This window comes from Lissotriton helveticus, chromosome 6 (genome assembly GCF_964261635.1).
Source record: "Lissotriton helveticus chromosome 6, aLisHel1.1, whole genome shotgun sequence".
NCBI lineage: Eukaryota > Metazoa > Chordata > Amphibia > Caudata > Salamandridae > Lissotriton > Lissotriton helveticus.
This window is the reverse complement of record NC_136067.1, coordinates 1,673,365,014-1,673,392,449: the sequence shown is the minus strand read 5'-3', so window position 1 is coordinate 1,673,392,449 and position 27,436 is coordinate 1,673,365,014. Positions and strand designations below refer to the sequence as shown.

Below are 27,436 nucleotides of genomic sequence, written 5' to 3'. Positions count from 1 at the left end.
AGAAAAAGCTTGAGGGAATCCCCCTCTAACAGTTACAGCGCCTTAGCGAGCGCTACACATAGCCAAAATTGACACAAACACTTAATTTAAGTTTATTATAATTTAATCTGCACTTTATCACTTATCTCTTTGGTCCTGAGGAAAGCCAGCTTAGAATACAAAAGGCACTGGCTGAAACATGTAGACCACACTGGACACTGGAGGTCATCATAACACTCCTTACTGTCCTTTTGCCTTTTTAATCTGCTAACAGAGGCCCAGTTCATTAAAACTTGTTAACCCTCGGGTGCTGGGACCTCTTGTATAGCTTTTTAATTTTCACTCGTCTCACCCCTTCACTGCACACGCAGCAATATACCAGCTCCGCAGTCACCTGGCGTTGCAGCACACCCGGGGCACATTCGGTGCCACTGCGGTGGGCCCGATGATGAAGCATGCCACCGACTAGGTCGGTGGGTGAGGGCTTTCATAAGGAAAACATTGCTTTTTTCCTTTTTATTGTCTGACGTACCTGAGTCACTTTAACCCCTCCCCCCTAAAAATTAGCTAGTCCACATTGATCTTGACAGGCAGTTCAACTTGACAGCCTCACCAGGAGCCACTGTAATTTAGCCATTATCCTAAAGTTCCCTCAATCTTGACTGTCTCCCTCTTACCTCAAGCTACTTCTGAAAATGGAGTTTCTCTTCATATTTCACCTGAGATGCCCTAGTCCAGTTCAGGCATGGTGTGATACAACTAAAGTGCTGCCTGCAAGCTAACAATTGTAAGTGCCAAGGTCCATATTTAATTTTTTCGTGCAACAATCCACCTTGCGGTGCTGCGCGAAAGGGTGGGAATGCGCCAAATTTAGCATAATACAGTGCATTCCTGCCCCTTCCTAGCACTGATATATATTTTGACTCCCTAAAGTCAACGCAGGCACCCTTGCATCCCTTGTGTCATGGTGCAAGAGTGCCTGCATTGTAATCAGGATAGTTTGTGTGCAGAAGGAAAAACCTTCCTGCACAAAAACAATCCAGAGAGGCATTTTCCTCTTTCGATGTGTGGTGCAGATACAGCACATATAGAAAGAGCAAAAAACGAGGAGAAATAAATAGATCTCTCATCACCTGTGGAGGCGTAGCATTGTGACGCATTCCAAGGTCTACCGCCAATGGTAAATCAGGGAATGTGACACTTTCTCACAAGCAAAATCAAGCAATGAAGATGAGGGAAACATATTAGTATATCAGAAATTACATCCATATGAGCAATGAGAAACAGCAGGGCCCAGCTGTATTATTTAAAAAAGATAACACTATAGTAGAAGTAGGTACACATTACTGAACCTGGCCTCAGGGCACGGCTGTATATTTATTTAAAAAAGACTGACATGATTAAAATCCGACTGCCACCCCGGCCCCAGAAGCCACAATGAAAAATTTGCATCTACATATAGCTTTTACTGCCCAGTTGCAGCCTGCCCCGGAGGCTTTTTCAAAAACATTTGATAACGATTCATAAATCCGACTGCCGCCCCCTGGCCCGGGTGTGAGTCAAGTTGCGCAATACATGGTGCCTCAGACAGCAATGGCAGTCACACTGAACTGTTTATTAATTACAGCTTTATATTACCTGCTATCTCAGCCACTTAACATTATCACTGCTGCCCTGGGCAGCTGAACTTCACTGCCAGATGCGTTCCCACTGACAAAGGCAAAAGCCAGCTGCAACTGGCTGCCTTTGAGGGTCACATTGACTCTTCAATCGATCTCCCATCCCCGCCACCCCTGTCATAGTGTGAGGGGGCCCGGGAGGTCGGGATCACAGGAGCTGTACGAAGTGAATATGGCACTTGAATTAAAATGCCGCCCACAGGAAGCACCGTGGTGGGCGACAGCAAGGATGTGGGAGTGGGACCCGTGACTCACCAAGATGGCCTATTAAACGATGTCTCAGACTGAGTTTACTTCACCACTGGGCACTGCACTCACAACGTTTCAGTTTAAGTTATGCAACGCATGTGCTAGCCCGGGGGCATCTTTCTACTGGATACATTGTACCGCAGAGAGCTGCGAGCAGGTGTAGACATCCCCCTTTTTTAGCCTCTGACTGCAGCCTGCCAGAGCAGCACGCACCGTGCTGACAGCCAGTGCAGTTTAGTGGATAAGTGTGCGTATAGCAGGGCTCCGCTTGACTGAGTCTGGAGGCATTGTAAATGAGTGATTTTTCATTTTAGTGCGGTGATGCGGACCACCATACTGAAATGCGTTAGACTAACGCCGGATGTGTGGTACTAGGCAGAGATCACGCAAGGTGGTCTTGCATGGCAAGATAAATAGTTTTTGTGATGCTCTTGCACCCCCATGGCAAGGGTGATGCAAAACTTGACATATGTGGCCCTGAATCTTTAAGCTTTATCCTTGACAAAAAACTAATTTTTCAGGCTCACACTAAGGTCATATTTCAATGTTTTTACAGTTAAATCAGATTGAAATAAAGTAAGAAAATCCCTCAAGAGTCAACTGTGGGATTTCCTTTCTACATGAAATCTCGAACAATTCACCTCACTAAATTACGTCGTAGGTTGCTTAATATCCGATGCAAGCAAGTCACCTACTAGCTTACATTATCCAAAGGGCTGTATATAAGAACTGCCCTAGTTAATTAGTCAGCACATTGGTAATCACTGGTGGATCTTGTAGTCTACAGAGTGCAGACTCTCTCCTCCTGGAAATTCAAGCCTTCAAGAACATAAGACGTCTCACCCATACATTCTCCAGCTTTGGTCTTAAAGTCTGGAACTCCATTCTCTCCTCTATTAGGAATATTAAGTCCTTTAAGATTTTAAAAGAGAAAAAAAAATCCTATTGTTTCAGCCACATTTCTACATGGAAATACTACAGGACAGTCTTCTCTCACAAGCAGTGTTGACAAATGTCTGGAATTTAAAGGGTTAAAAAAGTCTATGTTGACAATATATTGTATTTCTGTACTCGTGAACACAGACCTGAACCATGAACCCAGTAGAAACTGTCTCCTAAATGTCCTCACAAAAAATATGTCTTTTTTTTGTGCCGCTATTTTGTACATTCCTGTTACATCATGTTCTTTCCTTTTTCTTTAAAGGGGTCTGTTACCCTTTTGGGTCTGGTTCATGCAACTAGATAAACAAATTAATGTCACCAATTACATTGAAGCAAATTAAACAGCAATCGAGACAGACTGACTACTGTATATGAGGTCACTATGTCCAGTGGTTATGACATCTGCTAACAAATATAAACTAGGCTAAATGATCACAAATATGTGACATACTGGAAAATGAAGAAGAGGGAGGTGCCCTTTGATCAATAAAAGTGAAGAGGAATGACCAATGAATACAATGTAAGTGACCCTTGAGTAGAAATATGGATGACTCATAAATGAAGGACAGAAATTAGTAAATGTGGCAGGATGTCTGATAGATGAGCCCAAGTGACAAGTGAGTGAGTCAATTTGACAACATACTGAAGAATAGTAACTGGTGAATGAAAAGGGTGTCCAACATAAAATGGACAATGATCATTGAGTTGGACAGGAAGTGATGTAAATGAGATAGGCTGTTCATTGAATAACGCAGTGTGGCCAATGTATATTTAAGGGAATCAAATCTGACACTGTGAATATTTATTGACATTTTTCTTTTGCCCCAGTGTTTCCCATGTATTTTTCTCTTTTTGGTACAGTTTGACATTCTCTTATTTTAAGAGACTGCCTGAACTGCAGATCTAGTTCTCCTAAGGGATCCCCATTGTATAGCTAGGATTGGACAGACCCTCAATTGACCTTCTAAAACGATATCCTGGAGGTAGGGGCTGGTATTCTTCAACTTCCTTTGCCATGCCTTGGTTGGTGGCAATAGTGTGTAGGTAAAGGGGGTGGCACAGCTGCCTTCCCTGTCCTGGATCCAGACTAACTTCAGTGGGTAGACAGTCCTTTGGATGGAGGGAGGACACAACCTATTCATGTGTAAGTTGGACTGCCCCAGCTTTTCCCTCCCATCCTGCCAGTAAGGGCCCATCCAGGCACACCTTAGCTCTCTATTGTGTGTGGCTGTCTAGGGGGAATACACAAAGCCCTACGGTCACCCACACCCAGTTATGTGACCCAGAGACAGGCTGCAGGAACCAAATCGCTAAGATGAGATAATGCCAGTTTTCTAAAATGTGTCATTTTCAGAATTATAGTTTAAAATCTGACTTCACTATAAGTTAAGATTTTAAATTAGGATTCCAGACACCAAATATGAACAGGTTCTCTCTTCTCATTTGGAAAGTACACTTATTAAATGTAATAAGTTAACTCCATTGTTATCCCATGGGAGACATAGCCCTTGCAGTAATGAAACAAAACCATGAAGAGTGTTTCATTACCAGGACATGTAAAGCTAGAATGTACATGTCCTGCTTTTGAAATACGCTGACCTCTGCCCATGGAGTATCCTGGGGTTGACTCATATGAATTAAAAAGGTAGGTTTGCATCTGGCAATATGTTTATTTTGCCAGGTCGAAATTGCAGTTTAAATTGCACACACAGGCCCTGCAATGACAGGCCTGAAACATGTTTAAAGTGCTACTAAAGGGGGTGGCACAACCAGTGATGCATGACCAATAGTAGCATTCAATTTACAGGCCCTGGGCACATGTAGTGCCACTTTACTAGTGACTTACAAGTACATTAAATATGCCAATTGGGTATAAGTCAATGTAACCATGTTTTAGGGAAGGAGCGCAAGCACGTTAGCACTGGTTTACAGTGGTAAAGTGTACAGAGTCCTAGAGTCATCAAAAACAAAGTCAGCAAAACAGGAGATTTGAAGGCAAAAAGTTAGGGTGAAACAACACCAAGACTGGCAGGTTTAACAGCAAGGATGCCAGGTCTAAAATCAAGAATGTTAATTAATGTAACACGACTGAGAATGAGATACAATCTGCCCCAGTATGTCTCCACATAAAACAAGGAAATCACAGCACTGTATGTAACAAGTAACCAATTGAGCAGGGTTCAATGTCTCCACCAATCATGGGCTATACGGTACAATACTACTAATCGTGGATGCTTGTCTCTTTCAGTAGACTGATACAGAGATCATTACTAGCCAAGAGGATGTGTAGAAGGTTAACAATATGTAGACACTTGTGCACTTAATGTGTAATTGTGACCTATGGCCCGCAACAGATAGTCCAAATTTGGTGCATACATTTCCTGATGACCTTATCTATTAAGAAGCATATAGAGATCAACGGCTGGCAAATTTGGTTTGCCTCTGCATTTAAGGGCCTATTTGATGATGGGCTTCATTTGTGTATTAATGCTGTATCCCATCCTATCGTTCATTATGTATATGTGCTTTGCACATATCTGAACAACAAAATTCACCCATCTTCACAGGTGTGTATCTTCAGGGGGGTGTCTGTGGTGTGATACCCTCCAAATAAATGCATTCTTGGCTTGATAGTTGGGCTTAGGAGCCCTGAGTCGGGTCTGCCATGTCTGTGTTGGCTTGTCTCATTATCGCAATTTCACTTAGAGATTTTAACTTGTACATTTTTGGGATCAGGAACTTAAATATATAGTGACTTTTAAGGTTTCAAAAATATTTGTACAAGTTTTTATTAACTAAACAAATAAAGATAGATTGATTGATCGATTGATTGATAGTGACTAGTAAATACGTTAATGCATTTTTTAATGAGAATGAAAGTTGCTGATGATGAGTACTAGTGACTAGTTTATCAAAAAAGTAACAAATCTGCACCCGCAGAAGTACTCTTCGAATGAATGCAAATGTACCACTTTTTGGAACTAACAAACATTGGCATTAGTAGGCTTGGAAAGCTACACCAGTCTTAGGTTTCCAGGCATACTAATGGCAATAAAACACACAAATAATGATGTTGCTAATGCTAGCAAAAAGTCTAGCCACTGGTAATTGCTCGGGCTAGCATTCCAAACCATTTTGTTCACCCACAGTGCCACTCTAGACAGAGAGCCTGATTTAGGGTTTGGTAGATGGTGTAAAGGCAGAAAGGGTGATGAACAATTTTACATCCAGCACCCTGCCTTTATTCCTTCTGCCACATTTCGAGATGTTTACTCGCCCTGCAGACATCTATACATATTGGCAAGAATAGCCGTCATGATGGTTCTGTCAATGTATGAAAAATTTGATGGATGACAAATCAGGAGTTTGTTTTTGAAAAACAAAAAACTAATGGCCCCCTCTTCCATTGAATTAGGGTTATTTTACCTTTTTTTATTGTCTCTAAGTGCCAGAAAATACCTGGCTGTAGCGGACAGTAAAACAAAAACATCTGACTGTCTGTTCTAAATATGGTAGATGCTTACCTTCAATGGCGCCTATTGCAGCAGAAGCTTTATACCGGCGGAGTAAAGTTTACTCCGTTAGTGTAAAACTTGTGATCCGCCCGTCTTGAAATCAGGTGGGTGGACCTTGAGTGTGACTGGCAGGGTACACAGTCACCATTGCAATGATATTCCCATCTGTAAAACTCTATATTAGCCCCACTTAATGCAAATGTGTACTGACTGCTCCACACTGGAACAGCCCCTCCTGAGCTTTGGTCATCTCACCCATTGACCTTGGGACACAATGCTTTTTTAGCCCCAGAATGTTCACCTTCCTTTGACTTACTCCAGGGTTGCAGCTATTCCTATCGAGAAAAAGTGACCTCCTGCAAAATGTTTCGCAAGATTTTCTGCAGATCTTTGCATCACCAGAACTGAGGAAGGTGGACCCCCCGACCTACTGCCATACTGATGGAACATAAATCCCAGCCACTCCCATAACACCTTCCAACCCCACTTATCTCGCATGCTCAGTGTTCTGCCCACTAGGCAAAAGACCACACCAGTGGTTACAAAATTCATGTTACGAGGTTTGCTCAAAAGCACTGTCTGTGCAGCATCTGAAAATGACAACCATATGTTGTACAGACATACTCAGTCATTTAAGACCATGATAACAGAATAATCTGCTTGTTTATAACCAAAACAGAACACACACCATTTCCACCTTCAACATACTGAGTTGTCATATCAGATTAACCCATTGTGTGTTCTTTGGATATTGGAAAAATGTGTAAGAGCATTGTCTTTTTTAAAGGGTTGAATCTGTATCCGTATATGAGAAAAGAACCGTATTGAATATTTTTTCCACATCAAGACGTTCAATTTGATTGATGACAAAGGATGATAAAGCTGTCTAAAGCTAGTTACTGGTAGTGTGTCATAATGGTCACATGTCAATTTGGGGAAATAGCAATTCATTGTAATTATAATTTGTATGTATATAGAGCTTACTACCCCGGAAGTTCAGGCGTTCAAGTGCATGATATTTACATGTTCCTATAAACATTCCTTAAAATGAATATGAAAATGAGAACATTTCAATGATGTGAAATATTGCAGGTATATATGTTCTTTAAGTAAAATATAGGCACAATAAATTTATGGAGCCCTAAAATCAATTAGGGAGTGTACCTAAAGCTCTGGTAGGAGGTATACATTATGTTGATGCATGGGCATGCATTTTTTTAAAATAAAAAAGCATTTGTAGATTACAATTAGCACATGCTAGAGAATATTTTAAAACATTAATTATAAAATGAAAATGACACAAATACACAGCATCATAATTTAAACGAAGGTTTATACACATTGCAGTCCTTTAATAATGCTAGCTGCGCTTAGGAAACACCTTGAAATGTCATTCTTGCTCTCTCTGTAATTTTATTGAAAGCCCAATTCACTGTTTTAAAATACATTTTTCATAAATATTAAGAAAAGGGTACAATTAAGTTAAAGGTACATTTTGCCCTGCCTAGAGCCCCCCCCATCCCCCAGTAGAAGTAAAGGCATGGGTGTGGGAGATGTTTCTGTTCTTCTTGAAGATGACTCTTGGTAAGTGCCCAGGAACTTGATCAACTTCTAAGTGGCCTCCCTTTCACAGGCATGCGTCAAATGACACCTACACAGGCTCCTACTTTGTCCCTCAGGTAGGTAGGTTCCAATCCTAGTTTGGAGGAAGCTGCTCCCAAATCTGGATGGAAGTGACAATAAAAGAGGGTTTGCTAATTTCTCTGGCCACACCTCTGAGGTAAGCACACTGGCTCTCAACACAGGAAGCAGGGATTCATCATTTATATTTAAGCAGAGAGGTGACACTGTGGGATGGTTTGCAGTATGATACACGGGAACTGCTGCAAAGGTGTATGGGGTTACCCCAATAAACTTTTCTCCCGATTGGTTAAATGCCTGTGGATAAAGTGACATAAACTGTTTAGGTTACTACAGTAGCACTAACTCTGATCAAATCAGTGGTTCTGAGTAAATAATTGTGGAACGTGAACCCTTTGAACTTTGTTTATGAACTTCATTCAGAACAGCACTGACTGTGATTATTATAATGATCACAAACAGTATATAATAATTGTATCACGTAACTTAACATTGCTCACTCTTGATACGTGCTGTTCATAATAAATTGTGTGAAATCTGCATTTTTTAATAATGTTTACTTTTTACTAATATTAAGTATTCAAGAATGTTAGAAATTGGGCCTCTAGTTGGCAGAGGTCTGCACCCTGTCTAAGTAGGAACCACAATCCTAGCTAGGGTAAGTCAGATACACAACCTAAATTAGCCTGTGCTCAACCTCTAGTAGCTTGGCACAGAGCAGTCAGACACAATCTTAGAGGTAATGTGTAAAGTATTTGTGCAACACTTAAATTACAGTAACACAGTGAAAACACCACAAAAAAAGAAAAATAGAGAATATTTATCTGAGTACAAGACCAAAACAACAAAAATCCAATGATTAGAACTCAAGATATGAATTTTTAAGGATTAATTCCAAAAACAGTGCATTGAGTTAAATAGCGCTAAAAGGTTACTTGAGATCACAGTAGACTGGGGTAAAATCAAAGTTCAGGCCTACCAGGATGGAGCATTGGCTCAGTTTATTACCTACACTGGGTTTAATTGTTTCCCCAGATATCGCTGGTAGTTGATGTACCCAGGGGGGGGGCGTTTTTTGATTCATGCTCCCACCTTCAAGAAGTTCTAAGACACACAATGGTATACTCTGTAAGTGGATTTACGCTCATTTCTATGCCAACAGAAGGCATTTGGCACGCTCCATTTGGGTAACAGCGTGTTTATTTACTCTTTTCCAGGTCAACAACAGATTGTGATTTTTGACACCCAACCCGTGGGAGACTTCGTGACCCATGGTACTTAGTTAATTCATTTTTAACTCACCTCTCCTCTGTGTTCACCACCATTACACTATATACACCTGATCCCTAGGGGACTCATTTTGATTTTGTCCTTATTCATGTTTCCGTTTCAGAGAGTCTGCCCTAACCTATCCCCTTTCCTGAGAAAGACCCTCCTGTAAGGGCCCACCTATCCCTACCCTATTGTGGGGTCGAAACGTCGACAACAGATCCCTTTACCAGCTTCCATCCCAATCTTGAAATTGTATTGCTATTTACAGGGAGCATGGTTACAGCCAGAATAACCTTTTGTTCATTTATGTGTAATTGTCTCTGGTCTAAGTTGCAGCCAGTTTCTAAGTAGTGTTTTGAATAAGTACATTTGACCCATATTGTATTACACTACCTTACCTTGCACTACCTCCTATCACCCTATCTTCCACTCCTGTTCCCCCTCTTTTGGGCACTACAACTTGTTTATTATGCTAACATATGTTGTGTGCGCAAGTGTTTACCCGCTGGTACTTTGTGATTAAATAACAATGTATATTCTAGTTGATTCTATGTGTTCTTTATCTTGCCACTGAACCCTCTTTACTGTGCACTCTATAGTATCCTGGGACCCCTCCCCCTTTTGTACTACTAGGATGGAGGGCATGCCATCTACAAAACCCATGGAGGGCCTGCTGAAAAAATACCTTGTATGAAGCAAGCATCGGCATCAAGGACTCACTGCATCGGTTCTGATTCACGCAGTTAGGTTGATGCGTCAGAGTCAAGCCACGCAGCCAGTGTCAAAGGATCAGCAATATGTCAAATTTGAGCCTCTCAGTCCGTGTTGAAGGATCGGTGCTGATTCAAAGTCGAGCCTCGCAGTAGTGTCTTTGGATCGGTTCTGCAGCAATGTCGAACCTTGCAGTCGGGTCATTGTTGAATCGGCACTGTATCAGCATCAGAGAGCACAACGTCTCTCATGTCCAGCCCGTTTCACAGCCAGGCAAGAAGCAGCAGGAAAGCACAGCAGAGCAGGTAGCAAAGTGGCAGTCCCTCCTACAGCACAGCCATCAGCAGGCAGCAGGCCAACACAGCAATGCAGTTATTAAAGTGGCAGTCCCTCCTACAGCACAGCAGCTCTTCATCCAGGCAGAATGTCCTTGGTTCCAGCAACATTCTGATTTGTTGGTGTCAGGGGACCAGAACTTATACCATAATGTGTCTTTGAAGTGGGGGAGACTCCAAAGAGGCCTTTGCAGATCACAAGGTCCCTGTCTTTCCTGCCCTGGCTCCAGACTTACTACGGGGAGTATGCAGATCTTTGTGTGGGGACAGGAATAGCCCTATTCAGGTGCAAGTGAAAACTCCTCCCTCCCAATCTACCTCAGGAAGGCCCATCAGCCTGGTGATGCGCCATCAGGATACAAATGTCACACCCCAACTCCCTTTGTGTGACTGTCTAGAGGGAATGCACAAAGCTCAGCTGTCATCCAACCCAGATGTTTATTCAGAGACAGACACAGGCACAGAATGGAAAAAGTAAGAAAATGCCAACTTCTTAAAAGCTGCATTTCAGACTTACAATTTAAAATCCAACATCACCATCAGTTGTGATTTTAAATTGTTAGTCCAGTGACACCAAACTCCAAATCTCTTTCTTTTCTCAATTGGAAATTATGCTTAAAATATGTTTTAAGGCAATCACAATGTTAACCTGTAGGAGAGCCTTGCAGTAGCAAAAAATGAATATAGCTGCTTTTTACTACCAGGACATGTAAAACTCAAAAGGTTTATATGTCCTACATTTTAAGTACACTGCACCCTGCCCATACGACTGTCTAAGGCCTACCTTAGGGATGACTTAAACGTAATAAAAGGGAGGTTTGGATCTGGCAAGTAGGTTAACTTACCAGGTCCAATCACTAGTTTAAACTGCACACATAGGCTCTGCACTGCCAGGCCTGAGGCATGTTTAAAGTCTACTGAAGTGAGTAGCACAATAAGTGCTTAAAGGCAACTAGTAGTATTTAAGTTACAGGCCCTGGACACCTATAGTGCACTTTACTAGGAACTTACAAGTACATTAAATATGCCAATTGTTGACAATGTTACCATGTTTTGAGTACAGAGCATATGCACTTTAGCGCTGGTTAGCAGTGAAAGGTTCACAGAATCCTAAAGCCAGCAAGAATGAAGTCAGCAAAACAGGGGGGGTCAGAAGGCATAAAGTGAGGGAAAACCACACCAAGGATTCCAGATCTAACAAATATGTTAGCAACATATGGCTCTTTGAACAATGCCGGCTGAGCATTTATTGAAATCTAATTTTAACAACTGATTTAAGTATTGTTTTGTAACAAATAATAAACTACTTCTATGTGCTAGTCTTTGAATGCTCATCCAAGATATTTCAGGGACTCTCGTGCCCATTTTCAGATGTTGGCAAAGCCAATTAAGGTATTCCCAATGACTTCACAGGGCTGGTGAAAAAGCCTCACAAGAAATCAAAGTGAATTCAAAGTACTAGATGTAATGAGTAGTATCTTATGAAAAGCATGAGGAACACAGGTAGGAAGACTTATCTAATCAAAAAGTGGATCACCTTCAGATACCACAGCTCAAGTCATCCAGAGCAGAAAGTAGGTTTACAAAAATTTTAATGGATTGTTATACTACAGGAACATGAGCTCCAACTTGTTATTCAAATGTGCTATGGACTGTCACAGGCCAGAATCCCCCATTTAGTTTGATTTGTTTCTGGGCAAATCCAGAAGGAGTTTGGTACATGCTACTAAATCAATTTTGGCCTGTGTTTTTCCTAGGCAAGCCTCACAGCTGAATATGAATTGCCGCTAAGAAACCAAATACATGGGATGCTCCTGTAAGTTCTCCGAGATCCAGGTCACAGGGGCTTCTCTAAATAGGGAGGACTTGGAATGCCTTCAGAAATTATGCTGAGTTATCTATAAGCGATTATAGGAAAAGGGTAAACCACGAATCACTGGGACCTGGGTACTAAACAGTATACTAAACAGTATATAAGAAAGGTGGTCCCAGTATTAAGAAACATCTGAACATGTTAGTGGTCAAAACAAGTTGAAAGGTAAATAATCAAGACAAATTAAAGTAGATTTCAAAAGGCAGTGTTATTTAATCACACTGACATTGTGGGAAAAATACAATCCATTGAAAACAATTCTTTACAAACACAGTTGACAATATTGCAGTGCCCAGAGGAAAAGGGTGGGGAGGGTTTGCTGAAGTTCGGCCACCAGATGGGTGCCCGGATTTGTTCGGGTTTCCAACGTTGGTGTATTAAGTGGATTCTATCCCCAATATCGTCTGCCTGATCCATTCGGGCCTGACAAGGAATTATTCCTTCTTTGAGTGTGTTTCTTTCACTCTCTCCCTTCCATGAGCTCCATACGCCATGCATATCTCCCTCATTGATGCTTGAGATACTTGCTTTCCTCACTAATGGTGCCCCGTTATTCCACCTCACCCACACACTGTTCTGAAAAAGACCCCACCTGCAAGGCTTCCATCAAGGCCTGCGCTGTTTAGGGGGTCGAAACGTCGACAACAGTCCTAAGCCAGTCCTACCTACAGTACTTGAATTACTGAGCTCTTGATTGTTACATGGCATACCAGTACAGACATTATGTACTTTAACTCATATGGTGTTTTTGATTCATCTTCCCTTGCATTGTAATAATTTTTTGCCTATAATATATGTGATTTACACTCTCTTTCAACTCACTACCCCATCACATTCACATACCCTCCCCACCCTTTTCCTCTGGGCACTGCAATATTGTCAACTGTGTTTGTAAAGAATTGTTTTCAATGGATTGTATTTTTCCTACAATGTCAGTGTGATTAACTAACACTGCCTTTTGATATCTACTTTGATTTGTCTTGATTATTTACCTTTCAACTAGCCTTGACCACTAACACGTTCAGATGTTTCTTAATACTGAGACCACCTTTCTTATAGACAAGTTATCTATAAGATCTGGAGTTTGGACTGTCCGAGGTGAAGACGACTACTTTCACTTTTAATCACACAAGTGGAAGGTGTGATAAACAGGTGCCCATGAGAAGCTGCCACTGTCTTCGAAAGGAAAAGCCAATGGCATAAAAAAGTGCATTGCAGGAAGAAGAACTCAGGGTGCAGGACAAACATTCCAGAGACTCACCACAAAGCAAAAGAATCAGGAACCAGATAGCGGCTATCATCTAGAGCAATGAAATGCTGAAGGAACACAACTGCTTTGTGATACACTCTCTAACCAAACTGGAGCCCTTATAAGAAACAAACAGGAACAGGAAATGATGGAACACTCTACATGACAATCTCAAATATGGATTGGAAACCCTGTGTAAACTGAAGGAAGAAACAGCTGTGTTGTGAAGGGAAGAAAAAGGAATGGAAAAAAATCAGAACTGGCCTAAATACTGAGTTCCTTTATAGAACATTTCAAACCTTTAGGCAAGGGATAGCCTTTCTGGATTCAAGCCCACAAAGAGAAAGCCAGCAGCAGCAAGGAGCTGGGAATCTTAAGGAGAACTAGCCCCAGGTGAGTGTATCTCCTTGTCTGCAGTTGCAGGCTTAAGAAAGTGACTCACTGCTTCCGGGTATTGGAGTATCTCGGCTTACAGAAACCACAACACCTCGGCCTGCGAATGCTAGCAAAAAGCAGCAATTGCAACAGGGACATGCACTGTATGCTCCAAAAGGACAACGGGTCAAGTGCATGACCTTCAGCCTTCTAAAAGTGTGCATAATCAAGCAATATGCACTCAGTGTGACTTGAAGTACCACGCTAATGGGGGAGTGAATGGATCTTTCCTTGAGGGGTGTAATAGACATCTCCCACAGTGATGTGGAAAAAACAAGCTTATACTCCTCACAACAAATTCAGCCATATGTTGGGCGCCACATAGCCTGACTGCTTGATAGTTCATAGTCACTTTATTTAACAAGCAATGGGGGGAGAGAGAGATAAGACTGGATTCGTCCTCCCTGGGTATACATAAATAAACAATTAGAATCCACTCCTTGGGAACAAGGGGGTCACTTCCACAGTGGGGAATTACCCTGTGTTTTTTGTGTCCCCTCACACACCAACAGGCCCCTTGGTGTCATGCTTCATCATCGGGGCCATCGTACCCCTCTACGGGGTACGGCGTGCTGCGACCTACGGAGATGCGGGAGCACTAGTATGAATCTATGTATGGTGTTGGTGTAAGTGTTTTTTTTTAAATTAATGTGAGTGTTACGTGGGGTTTGGGGAATAGTGAAAGTTAAAAAGAACCTGGCTCGTGGGGTAACCAAAAACTATTTAATAAGCCCCCGGGCTGGTGCTGTTAAAAATAGAGAAGATAGGAGGTTTGTACGCTAACAATGTGCGTTACCTCCTTTTTGTGTGCGTCAACATGTTTCGGTGCCCGAGGCACCTTCTTCAGGACGGGGTGCACAAATCCCCACCTTAATCACGTTTCTCTAACTCTTACCAGACAAGTTCTAATAGAAGTGAGGAAATATTTTTTTTAATAGTGCTGATTATGTGCCTATCAAAAAGAAGAGCGTTGTCTTTCCATCAACTGTTTTGGACTCTTCGTAAAACCTCATGAGCCCATGCGTCAGGGTCTGGTGTGCTAAATAGCACGATTGCTACGAGGAAATACCTCCCGATCGACCCCTCCGCGGCTCCGGTGACTTAGTCACCGGAGCCACATGAGGTTTTACGAAGAGTCCAAAACAGTTGATGGAAAGATAACGCTCTTCTTTTTGAAAGGCACATAATCAGCACTATTAAAAAAAATTCCTCACTTTTATTAGAAATTGTCTGGTAAGAGTTAGAGAAACGTGAGTAAGGTGGGGATTTGTGCACCCCCGTCCTGAAGAAGGTGCCTCGGGCACCGAAACATGTTGACGCACACAAAAAGGAGGTAACGCACATTGTTAGCGTACAAACCTCCTATCTTCTCTATTTTTAACAGCACCAGCCCGGGGGCTTATTAAATAGTTTTTGGTTACCCCACGAGCCAGGTTCTTTTTAACTTTCACTATTCCCCAAACCCCACGTAACACTCACATTAATTTTAAAAAAAAACACTTACACCAACACCACACATAGATTCATACTAGTGCTCGTCGCAGCACGCCGTACCCCGTAGAGGGGTACGATGGCCCCGATGATGAAGCATGACACCAAGGGGCCTGTTGGTGTGTGAGGGGACACAAAAAACACAGAGTGATTCCCCACTGTGGAAGTGACCCCCTTGTTCCCAAGGAGTGGATTCTAGTTCATAGTCACTGCCTGTTTCCGCTGTTTCCTGCTCCCATTTATTTCTCCCACTCTGCATCCTCCAGCCTCCCTACCAGCCCCTTACACCTCCCAGGACTACTTATGGAGGCTGCTGCATGGCCATGCCACCGCAAAGGCAAGCCTGTCTGTGCCCGTCTACGCCTTGGCCGCACCCAGCGCCAGGACCCCTAGCTCTTTCACCCGAACAAGGTACACTGCTGCTGACCTCTGTGTCCTGGATCCTGACCACCAGGACCCCGGCCCTGCTTCTGCAACACCATCCCAGAAATCATCGCCCTGCTCGCAATCGACTCAGAGCACTACACCTACCTAGGGTACCATAATTTCCACTTCGATGACCCCAGCAATGCCAACTCCACCGACCTCCTGGAAAGCATGAGCAACATCGGACTCAAGCAGCTTGTCACCGACCCCACCCACATCGCAGGACACAAACCTGACCTTATCTTCACCTCCAGCAACAGAATCAGATCCACCCACACTACACCACACCATTCCCTTGGTCCAACCACTGCAGCACACATTTCATTATCACAGGACCCAACTACCCTGGTGTCAGGTTCCTCAGATCCACATGTAGAAACTTAAAAAATATATCAGGAGACCAGTGGGACCTCACACACCGCTCCCAACTCCTGGACTCCACACACGATCCCAAACGAGCACCAAAGAACTTCGCCTAGTGGATCACGTAATGTGTAGATGCTATCTTCCTTGCCAAGACAACCAAGGCAACATAATATAGCAAAAGAGCAAGCTTTTTCACCATGGCAATACATTTCACCAAATGCAACTGCCGTCAACTCGAAAGGAAGTGGTGCATCAGCAAAACATCAGAAGACCGCACTTCCTACAGAACCGCCCTCAACCAGTACCAGCTCCCCCTGAAAAAACCAAGAAGAATGTCCTAGCAAGCCGCATCAAAGTCAGTGAAAACGACAGCAAGGAACTCTTCGACATTGTGAAGGAGGTTACCAATCCCGCAGCCATTGAGAATGACGTCACTCTGTCCCAAAAACTGTGCAACAACTTCACTGACTTTTTCCACGACAATATCTCAACTATCTACGAAAGCTTCAAACACCATCATTCCACCACAGACAGCATCAACCAGCTCACATCCACGAACACAAATGTTGAACACCTCCTCACCCACTTGGAACTCAACATCATGCAAGACACCATCTCCATGATGAGCTCAGTCCCCTCTGGGGCACCCACAGACCCATGCCCACACCACATATTCAACCTCGGAAACAAGACAATAGGCAATGAGCTCAGAAAGGTCCTGCACACCTCCAAAACCGCAGCCTCCTTCCCCGAGGACTGGAAACATGCCAAAGTCAGGCCCATCCTGGAAAAAACATCTTTCAACCCTGCTGATGTGAAGAACTACCAGCCCATCTCACCGCTCCTCTACTTAGCAAAAGTCCTTGAGAAAGAAATCAACCAACACCTAGAAGACCGCAACCTCCTGTACCCCTCCCAATCTGGATTCTGAGCCAACCCCAGCACTGAGACAGCCCTGATCACAGCCACCGACAACATCAGAGCCCTCCTGGACTGTGAGGAAGAAGCAGCCATCACTCTCCTGGACCTGTCCACAGCATTTGGCACCATCTCCCACCACATCCTGCTCAACAGACTCCATCACATTGGGATTCAAGAAAACACCCTCAAATTAATCGCCTCACATCTCACCGGCAGAACCCAAAGGATCCATCTCCCACCGTTCACCTCAGAGTCCAAGAATATCATATGTGAAGTCGCCCAAGGCTCGTCCCTCAGCCCGATCTTCTTGAACACTTACATGACCCCAGTAGCTGACACCGTCAGATCACAAGGACTCAACATCATCTACTACGCCGAAGACACACAGCTCATCCTCTCTCTATCTGAAGATCCCTCCAACACCAAAAACAACTTCTATAGATGCATGATGAACTTTGGGAACTGGATGAAGAATAACTGTCTCAAATCCAACTCAAATAAGATGGAAGTCCTCATCTTTGGGAATAATACCTCACCTTGGAATGACTAATGAAACTACAGAAACACGCTCTATGTAGGAATCACCACATGCCACCTGAAAAGACTTCAAATAATACAGAACTCAGCGGCAATACTCATACTCGACCTCTCCAGCAGGACTCACATCACATCTCAAGAAATTGCACTGGCTCCCGATTCAGAAGAGATGCCAGTTCAAGCTGCTGACCCACGCCTACAAGATCCTGCACAATGAAGGACCCGCATACATCAACAAAAGCCTGACCTTCCACCATCCATCCAGACACCTCTGATCACCCTTCCTCTATATTGCAGACACTATATGTATCCATCGAACCAACAGCAGAGGACACTTATTCTCGCACCTTGCAGACAAGGCCTGGAATAACCTCCTGCTATACCTCAGGACAGCCCCGGCCCTCCAGCAATTCAGACGAGATCTAAAGATCTGACTGAAAAGAATAATCAACCTCCATGTAGCAGCGAACAGCTCTTACGCCTCGAGACTCTGAAGGGTGATGTGCCGCAGTCTTAAATGATTGATTGATAGCCTGGTGAAGGGACATAGCCAAAAATCTCCCCAGTCAAACAGGACTTTGTGCTCTTCTTATGGAGCAGTCTAAATTATGTGGAGTAACTCCTGTGTGGTTGCAATAGTGAGCTTACTATCAAGAAACAACTTGATGAGCCATAATGCATCAAGCAGGGCCTGGGTTTTACAGCTTTTGGCACATTGTGAGGGCCATTGTTCATGCATCATACAACTCACACATCATACAGGGCAAGTGCTACTCCTTTTCAGTGGAAGACATGTTATCAGATTGAGAACATATTCCTGAAAATCTATCAGTATTTCCGTATCGCGCCCTGCCTTGTGCTCCACAGGGAATCCCACTCCTTACAGGAACATGGACTCCCACAAACACTCAAAGTTTTCACATTTTATAGCCATAGATCATGTGACAGGCGTGTAAAGAGTGGTACTCAATGGTTGAAGTAGGGGAGGCTAACGTTGTGTGTGAGAGTGCTCTATTGAGGAGGAGGTCACATCTCCACCTTTGTCAATGGCATGCGAGAGAAATTTGTAAGACAGGTGCAAAGGTCTACTGGAGATGCCATATCTTTTGGGTTAATTCATATGTCGCTAAAAACTGTGAATTTTAATGGAGGGAGGTGTGAGTCAAATGCATTAATGATGTGGGTAATTATGTTGCAGATTGTTCAAATACCCTGCAGATAGAATTACATTATATGCGAAAAAACAGTTCCTAGGCAATCCTACATAGACATAACTATACAGGCGGAGGGTATCACAGAACCAAAAGACAGATAAGATGTCTATACAGGTAAGTATCTTGATTTTAATACATAGTTAGTTAAAAACAACATTATACATACATATCATAATACATTCAGATCAAAACTACAATATTTCAATTAATAAGAAATAAAATCAATAAAACAATCAATGAACAGAAAAATGTATACAATTAATAATAAAACAAGTAGTAACAATTCGACGCGCGTTTCGGCGTAGTGGACGCCTTCTTCAGGAATTTACTACAACAAAACCTAAAACATAAAAATTATTGTTAGAAAAATGTATTGTCTTTAATATAAATATATAACAACAACATAATCAAACAAAAAATTTGTGTCACAAATCTTAACCTTTGATTATCTTAGTCTATGATAATCCACAATGTGACTACCTATCTTTATAATTTTATGATTATAGTATCCAATAAAAAACTCTGTATAATTATTCAGTTATAGACATCCAAATTTACACTCTTCGAAACTACCACTCCATTGATCATGTACAAAATTAAATTAGAATAAATAAAAATAGGCCATATCTAATTTAGAGAGTACTTAATCTCATATATGATGAAAAATACAACATATTCGATGATTCTGAATCCAGACTAAATATTTTAACCACTGTATACAGGCTAAATGATATAAAAACTCCAATGTTGGTGACTTCAATTGGTTACTGAAATCTGAACACATACCAATTAGATCAGATAAAGAAAAAGGAAAAGTGATGGAAAAGAGATAAAGGAGGGTTAGACGAGGGTAACTCGAGATGAAACCGAAGATCGAAAAGCAAAATAAGGCCAAAGATAGGTAAAAGTGAAAAGGGGTTAAAGGAGCCAAAACGAAGGAAGGTTAATCCAATAGCCTATTACAGAGACAGAATCTTTTAAATCTACTTACTTATTTTCAAGTAGAGCCTGGACCCACTTTAGAGTAAAGTCGCTTGTTGTCTTAGTTCTATTAATTGTGTGATAGTTTTCTCTGAAATATACAATTATATAGAAACTTTTACTTATTTTGGTCTATTGGAATGCTGACAATCAGATAAGCTCATGGCGATAGAATATGTGGTACTTACTAAAAGATCCCACTTTCATTGATATAGAGATCGTAAAAATCGAATATGAAGATGCAAAGTTTTCATTAAAAGGTCCATCCAAAGGTTTCCTATTAGTAGAACACAGCAGCATCAGTAAAACTGTCTCTCTTAATTAATTGTAAGTTGATTATCTACGTGGACAGTATATGTATTTTCGAAGAGGTTCATTCCTATTGTACTTATAAATGTTTTAAAATAATTTTTTAATAAATCTCTTGTGCGCGGTTCGCCATATATTTCCTGAACAGCTATATATATTTCAGGAATGATTTATTTCAATGCTACTAATGTATGCTGTAAATTGTCAGATAAATCTACAGGGACAGAATCGCTGTATATAACAATTGTGTATTGCAACGATTAAAGATCATAGTTGCTAAATCGCTCTCTAGTCGCTCTTTATCTACATCAAACATAAGGGACATACCATAGGTTATGGTCACAGTCCTTATAGAATATTCAATGAGTATGCATGACTGAATTGATAAAAGACTGGACTCGATATAAATGATAGTTATGTTCTCAATGCAAATTTGTTACATATCAGTCTAGGGACAGTCATCGTACATTATTAGAAACAACCTTGTCTGGCATATAACCAATAGTCACGGAGACAACTTGATAACGTCTCCTTGTAGATATTTATTAAAACAGACATGGCAACGCTAGAAAATAGATAATGATAACAACACGATCAGTATTGTTTCAACGGTCATAAACATAATCTGATTTTTGTATGTAGCCTAATACCAACATCAGACTTGACGTATGTCTTCTTACTTGTACATACCTTTTTTCAAAACACTCTAGGTGCAGCGGAGAAACCAAAAACTTCACCGACAAACCGGATATGGTCGACAATGAATCCTACTAATAAAAATCGTTACGCTGCATACAAAGGATAAGAACGTAGCGTAAATAACTGGGTATAATATACTATTACGTTCCACACTATTTATCAAAATCTAACAGAGGTTCTCAAAATACCTACATGTGAATCAATGATGAAAGGTTTCATCTAGCCGACTCGCCCGCCGGAGGCGTCTGACGTCACAGGATCAGGAAATCAAACACTTCACTACCTCAAACTCCCGCTTTAAATACTCGCTACTGATTGGTGGTGGCCAGTCATGTGATTATGGAATCTAATCCATCTTTGACTGTAAACAAAAGCGATCGCGGACAATGGGTCTAAAGATAATAATATGAGATCCCGTTCAGTGTGTCAGACACATACTAATTTTATTATTATAAGGACATGCCTATATTTTTCTATTTATTTGTTTTTTCACGGGACCAGATTTCTGTTAACATATTCATATAGACATAGACAACAGACTATGTCAGAGCGAGTTCTGGAAATAAAGTATAATGAATTTATCTCAAGTTATTTTAATCTCACAACTCTTATATTTATTCATAATTAATTATCAATGTCTTCTTATTATTTTTCAAGCAAATTGCTCCAAAGACTTAAAACAAAATAGAATCTCGATATGTGGTTCAGTTCAATCTATCTCGCAATATGAACTGAAATGAATGAGATGACAACTGGAAGTCAACTTAGCATCCTAGGATACTAAGATCCTAGGATGCTACGAGATAATTATAAGTAAATATTTGTGAAATGTTCATTATTACCTATTGGTAACAACACAATTGTACCAATAGTACACAGCTATTATTAGTGGTAGCATGTCATTCCTTCGGGGTGTTTGACTTATGTTTCTGCTTGGTATTAAATCAGGCAGGGTAGATCAGGCTGTTAGTGAAGGGTTTATGAAAGGTTTACCAGAATAATAAAGTGGCAGCAAAATGGGTAGGGTAGTGTGTGTGTTTGTTGATAGATGAGTAGGGTTGTAGAAAATATGGGGATTGGCCATTAAAGCTTAAGACTTTGCTGAGTGGTGGACATTGCTTTGTTTGAGCTGATGGTTGCAGGTGGAGGCCACCGATAGTGAATTTTGGTGACCACCACTTATTTTTTCCTCATCAGACTTTGACACAGAGCAAGGGAGTAAAAAGTGCACAAAGGGAAAGATGGAGAAAGAGAAAGACAGAAAATAATGTGCAAAGGAAGAGTACGGTAAAGGAGCAGAGAATGCTTGGAATTAGAGGGTCAAAGCATGAGGTGGAATCAAGACTAAACATTCTGGGTATTCGGCACTCCGGCACACAATACTGCAGACTACAGGCTTCTGTGCATATCTTTGGGCTCCAGTACTTATTCTTTTAAAGATTGTAGCTACAATAGGTGAATAGAGCGTGTAAGGGTTGATGAAACATGATGACAGGTAAGAAATGAAATAAATCAGTATGAGGGCAGTTCGATTTAAGGTGCAATTGGGAAGACATGTTATCAGAACATTGTGGAAATCAGTGATAGGAGTGTGAGGTATAGAGACAGGGAAAAGCACAGAGGCAGAAGTCACAGAAAAATCTCTAGGTGCTGTTTTGGAGCTGTACATTAACAGTTTTCCTAAGCCTAAAGCGGATATTCAGACAAGGTATTTATAGACTATAATGAGTACTATAGGTTTACTTGCCATGTCCAGCCGGACATGGAATATTTATTTGGTCAATGTATATAATATAAAGAAATAGAAACACAGCAAAATATAAAGGCACAGTCCTGTACCCAGTGTGAGTGATAGAAAATGGAGAAAAAAGGGGGGTAGGAAACAAAGTAGATTTTCAGGCAAAAACTTTGGAGCAGAACGTGGCTTGCATTTCAATACATAGTACAGCAAGCTCAACGCAACAGTCACTGCAATACATAAACACAATGGAGAATTTGCAGCACTGTTTTAGAAAGTCGACGTTTCGATCCCATGCTCCTATGTGAGCCGGATCATCATCAGGACTATTTGAATTGATTGCCTGGTTGTTAAACAATGAGTTGAGTTCCACGTGTCCGAGGTCTGTTGTATGGATGGTGTGGTAACTTCTCCTGTGGGTCCAAGTTAGGACTGATGGTCCGTGTGGCGTTGGTATTGGTACCGATAAGCGTCCAGTACCCGGGGGAAACCGCATGTGATCGCGATCTTGTTCCTTCGTGAGCTCAAGCGAGTCTCTTAGGGAGTTGACAGGATCGTCAATCGTCCGGGTTGCGCACAATGGCTGAAACCTTCCAGCCATTGTGCGCAACCCGGACGATTGACGATCCAGTCAACTCCCTACGCGACTATTTTGATGTTCAATTAAGGGGCTTTTCACATCATTCAAAGCAAGTTTTAAACTATAGATGTCACCTTAGGCTCTGTCAAACAATGCCATACTCAGAAGTCCATACTTACGTATAAAAATGAAAAGGTATTTTCTAAATTTCATAAAAATTGGATATTAAATATTAAGACTTCTGTAGATGGCGTTGTATAGCCAATCCTGATGATTCACAAAGGTAAACTTACACTTTTGTGTAAATGTGTGTTTGTGTAGAATTCCCCAAACTGCATCCTAATGGTAAGATTATCAGTGTGGAGACCCCGCAGTGGGGAAGGAACACTATGCACTTCAAAAAATAGACTAGGCCTATCTTTTTATGTGCGGAGTTTTCCGCCCCTACTGCGGAGTCTCGCACTTCTAAACTTACGATTCAAATAAAGTATTCCAAACAAACGTAAACTTACACAAAAGTCTTACATTTGTGAATCAGGCCTAATACAGTGTTCCCTGTGAACAAATGAATTGCCAGACTTGACTTCGGCCTGGAGGGCATTGCATGGTCTAGTATGGGGTCTTTTATATAGTACTACCACAGATGCATTTCGGCAATGCCGGGTACCCTGAAATTTATTTTGCAAGACATTTTCAAATATAAAATCCACCCGTGGTCTTCTTACTTAAAGACGGCAGTAGAAACTTTACAAATGGGCCTGACCGCTCTAAATACTTCTTCACTTACAAACAGTGAAATAAAAAGCATAATGAAAAAACAGGCTAAACTACTTTCCAAGACCACGGACCTGCAAAAAATGTATTCTACACCGCCATTAAGGGCCCTGGCAGCATCATACAACAATGACACCCAAGTCGGACTTGGAACACAACCTTACCTTAACTGCACAATAGGGAAAGCTTGCCTGACCAAAATCCTGGCGGCAAGGGTGTTGGCACTACAAATCAAAGACTTTAATCATAACTGGCCGCTGCTTTCTAATGTAGATAAGTACAGACTCTGTGGCTACAAACCAGAAGCTCTTCTACATCTACTCTGCAGTTGTCCGATGTTGCTCGACTCCCGCCTAAACTTATAAAGCCACTTTTCGTAATTCATGGTATAAGAACATGCAACCACGCAATGAACTGGATTTTTAGCACAATGGTCCCCCTCGAATTGGCAAGAATAGGCACATTTTTCATAGCAGTGCAGGATTTCCTTAAAAACTCACAACAAAGCACTGAGACGATCCAGAACCATTAAATCTTGGCTCTTGGACCAGGGACTTTGTTATGTTAATATGTTAATAACTATTTCTAGAGCGCACGTACACCCCGAGGGTTCATGGCGCTATTTGTAAGAGACACGGAGCACAATTCTAAGCGTAAGCCTGTTGGAAAAGCCACGTTTTCAGAGACTTTCGAAATGCCAAGAGATCATTGCTTTGTCTAATGGGTGGCGGGAGGGAGTTCCAAAAAGTGGTCGCCAGATAGTAAAAGCAGCTGCCACCTTGACGTTTTTTCTTTAATAGGGGAACAGTTGCAAGGGCCGAATGAGCGGATCGTAGGTTGCGCAATGGTTTGTAATTGGTGACCAGATTCCTAATGAATTTGGGACCATTGTCATGCAGTGCCTTAAAAGTAATACATCCTGCTTTAATGGCTATTCTTTGGGCCACTGGCAACCAGTGGAGTTTTTCCAACCCAGCCCTAGCCGATTGCCACTTGGGTTGTTTCCAGATGAGCCTGGCCGCCTGGTTCTGGACCATCTGGAGACGTTTTAACAGACCTGCTGGAAGGCCCAAATAAAGGCTGTTTGAAAAGTCCAGGCGGGAGAGTACAAGGGCTATAACTACTTGAATGAGTGCTGAGTGTGTTAATACGTGAGCTATTTTTCTGATTTTTCTAAGTTGAAAAAAGCTAGAAGAAATGACCACTCCTACCTGTCCTTTTAGTGATAGATCTGCGTTAAGAGTGATCCCTAAACTTTTAACCGAGTGGGTCTTTGTAGGAGGAGTTCCCATATCAGATAGCCAAAAAGGCCGACCCCAACTCAGTTCGCTTTTCCCGGGCAAGATCAGTTCTGTCTTGCCCGGGTTAAGTTTGAGATGGTTAAGGGTCATCCATCTCTGTATATGTGACATGGTAGCCAGGCATTCGGCGGCTGAGTCCGGAGTGTTTAGGGGAATGATTAGCTGAAGATCATCAGCATAGTTGAAAGTGGTGATTTTATGATTTTTTAAAGAATGTAACAAAGGGCGGAGATATAAATTAAATAATAAAGGAGAAAGTTACGAACCTTTAGGCACCCCACAGGTAGATGGAGTCCTGGGGGCCGTGAATGTCCCTAATCTCACTGCCTGTGTGCGGTTCGTAATAAAAGAGGCTATCCAGTTCAGGGTGGGGCACCTGAGGCCGGCCTGCTCGACACGGTTAATCAGAATATTATAATCAACCGCGTCGAACGCGGCCGACAAATCAAGAAGCACCAGGGCCCGGTGGATGGCCTTATCTGCATTAGATCTTAAAGTATCCTGAACTGCCAAAATGACAGTTTCTGTTGAGTGAGATGGTCGAAAACCTGCCTGATTTGGCTCTAAATATTCAGAATTTTCAATAAAGTTGGACATACACCTAGATACATGAGCCTCAATGAGTTTGGATAGAAAAGGGAGAAGGGAGATGGGCCTATAATTGGCCGGGTCCAGGGGGTCTGCTCCAGGTTTTTTCACTAGTGGGATCACCGTGGCATTTTTAAAGTTGTCGGGAACCTTGCCTTGTGAGAGTGATTCATTTAAGAGTGGAAGGATTCCTGGTGGAATGGCTAAGCACACCTCCTTCAGAATATGAGGTGGGAAGCTATCGTTAGGGGAGCCAGATTTGACTCGGGAAAGAAGTTCTGAGAACGTTTTTGCATCAATAGGCAGGAATGCATCTAATGTAGAAGGAATATAGTAGATATCTTCAATGGGATCCCGACAAGATAGGTTTTGAATACTCTTTTTTATAGTGACAATTTTGTCTATAAAAAAGTTATTTAATGAATTGCAAAGCTCCTGCGTAGGGGCCAAAGGAAGGGCTGTTCTTTCACTGTTGCATAAATCATTTACTATATTAAAAATGTCCTTAATTTATTTTGGGAATTTAAAACTTTTCCTAAAAAATAATTAGTTTTACTTTGTAAAATAATCTTTTGATAATTTCTGCGAGCAGAAATATATTCCTCCTTGTCTTGTAGCTTATATTTTGCTCTCCACTTTCTTTCTTTCTGGCGCTCCTCGAGTTTTAGGTTCTTGAGATCTGAGGTGAACCACTTGTGGGCATCCATGCTGCGTGTGCGAGAGAATTTTACTAAGGGCACATGTTTATCAGTGGCCTTTAGAAGCCATTGTCAAATCCCCTCTTCCATAAGGTCTACATCCTTGCAGGTTGCCGGCAGCGTAGATGCCAGTGTTTCTAGGAAGGCTGGTGTGTTAATAGCTTTCCATTTTCTAGTTTCTCCACCCACCTGGGGTGGTGGCTTGGTGTACCCGCTGATAGTTATTGTGAACTGAATTAGAAAATGGTCGGACCAAATGCAGGGCATAATGGAGGGGGGTGAAAGTGAAAGGTTATGGGACCATACTTGGTCCAGACTATGACCTTTTGCATGAGTGGGGGAATGTATGTGCTGGATCAGATTGATGTTTAAAAGCAGTTCTTGGAGTTCCGTTGCCTGGGCGTCGCCTGCGGTGTTGTCAAACCAGTAATTTAATCACCGACCAAAAGTATTTTCGGGAAGTTCGTCACAAGAGAGGCTATCTGTTCTGCCAGGGATATCGGGAAAGTAGTCATAGTTTGAGGGGGCCGGTAAAGCAGGACAAGTACTAAAGCGCCACTAGCCGTGTCGATTTTAATGACTATATTCTCAGTGTCATTTAGAGTCAGAGAGGGAAGTGTCACAAATTTAAAATCTTCATGAATGATGGCTGCAACCCCCTCCCCCCCTGCCCATTTTGCCAATAGGACGGTTCGCTGCTATAATATAGTATAGATGGAAGTGCTGCTACGATGTCCGGTAGTGAGTCTTGGGTAAGCCAGGTCTCTGTGACCAAAAGAATGTCAGGTTTTTCGGTATTAAGCAATAAGAATATATCAATTTGGTGTTTAACCATAGATCTAGTATTGAGGTATAAACACCGGAGTTTTAGTTGGGGATCGATCAGGGGCGGGGTATTACTATGTTTGGTGTTTGGGTGGGATAGTGTAACCT

At 41.9% G+C, this 27,436-nt stretch overlaps 1 protein-coding gene across 2 annotated transcripts in view; it reads right to left on the bottom strand.

Annotated features, from left to right (window-relative positions):
* Positions 1 to 27,436, bottom strand: part of PLCB1 (phospholipase C beta 1) — a 2,228,480-nt gene that overhangs the window by 2,170,143 nt on the left and 30,901 nt on the right. The window lies entirely within an intron of this gene.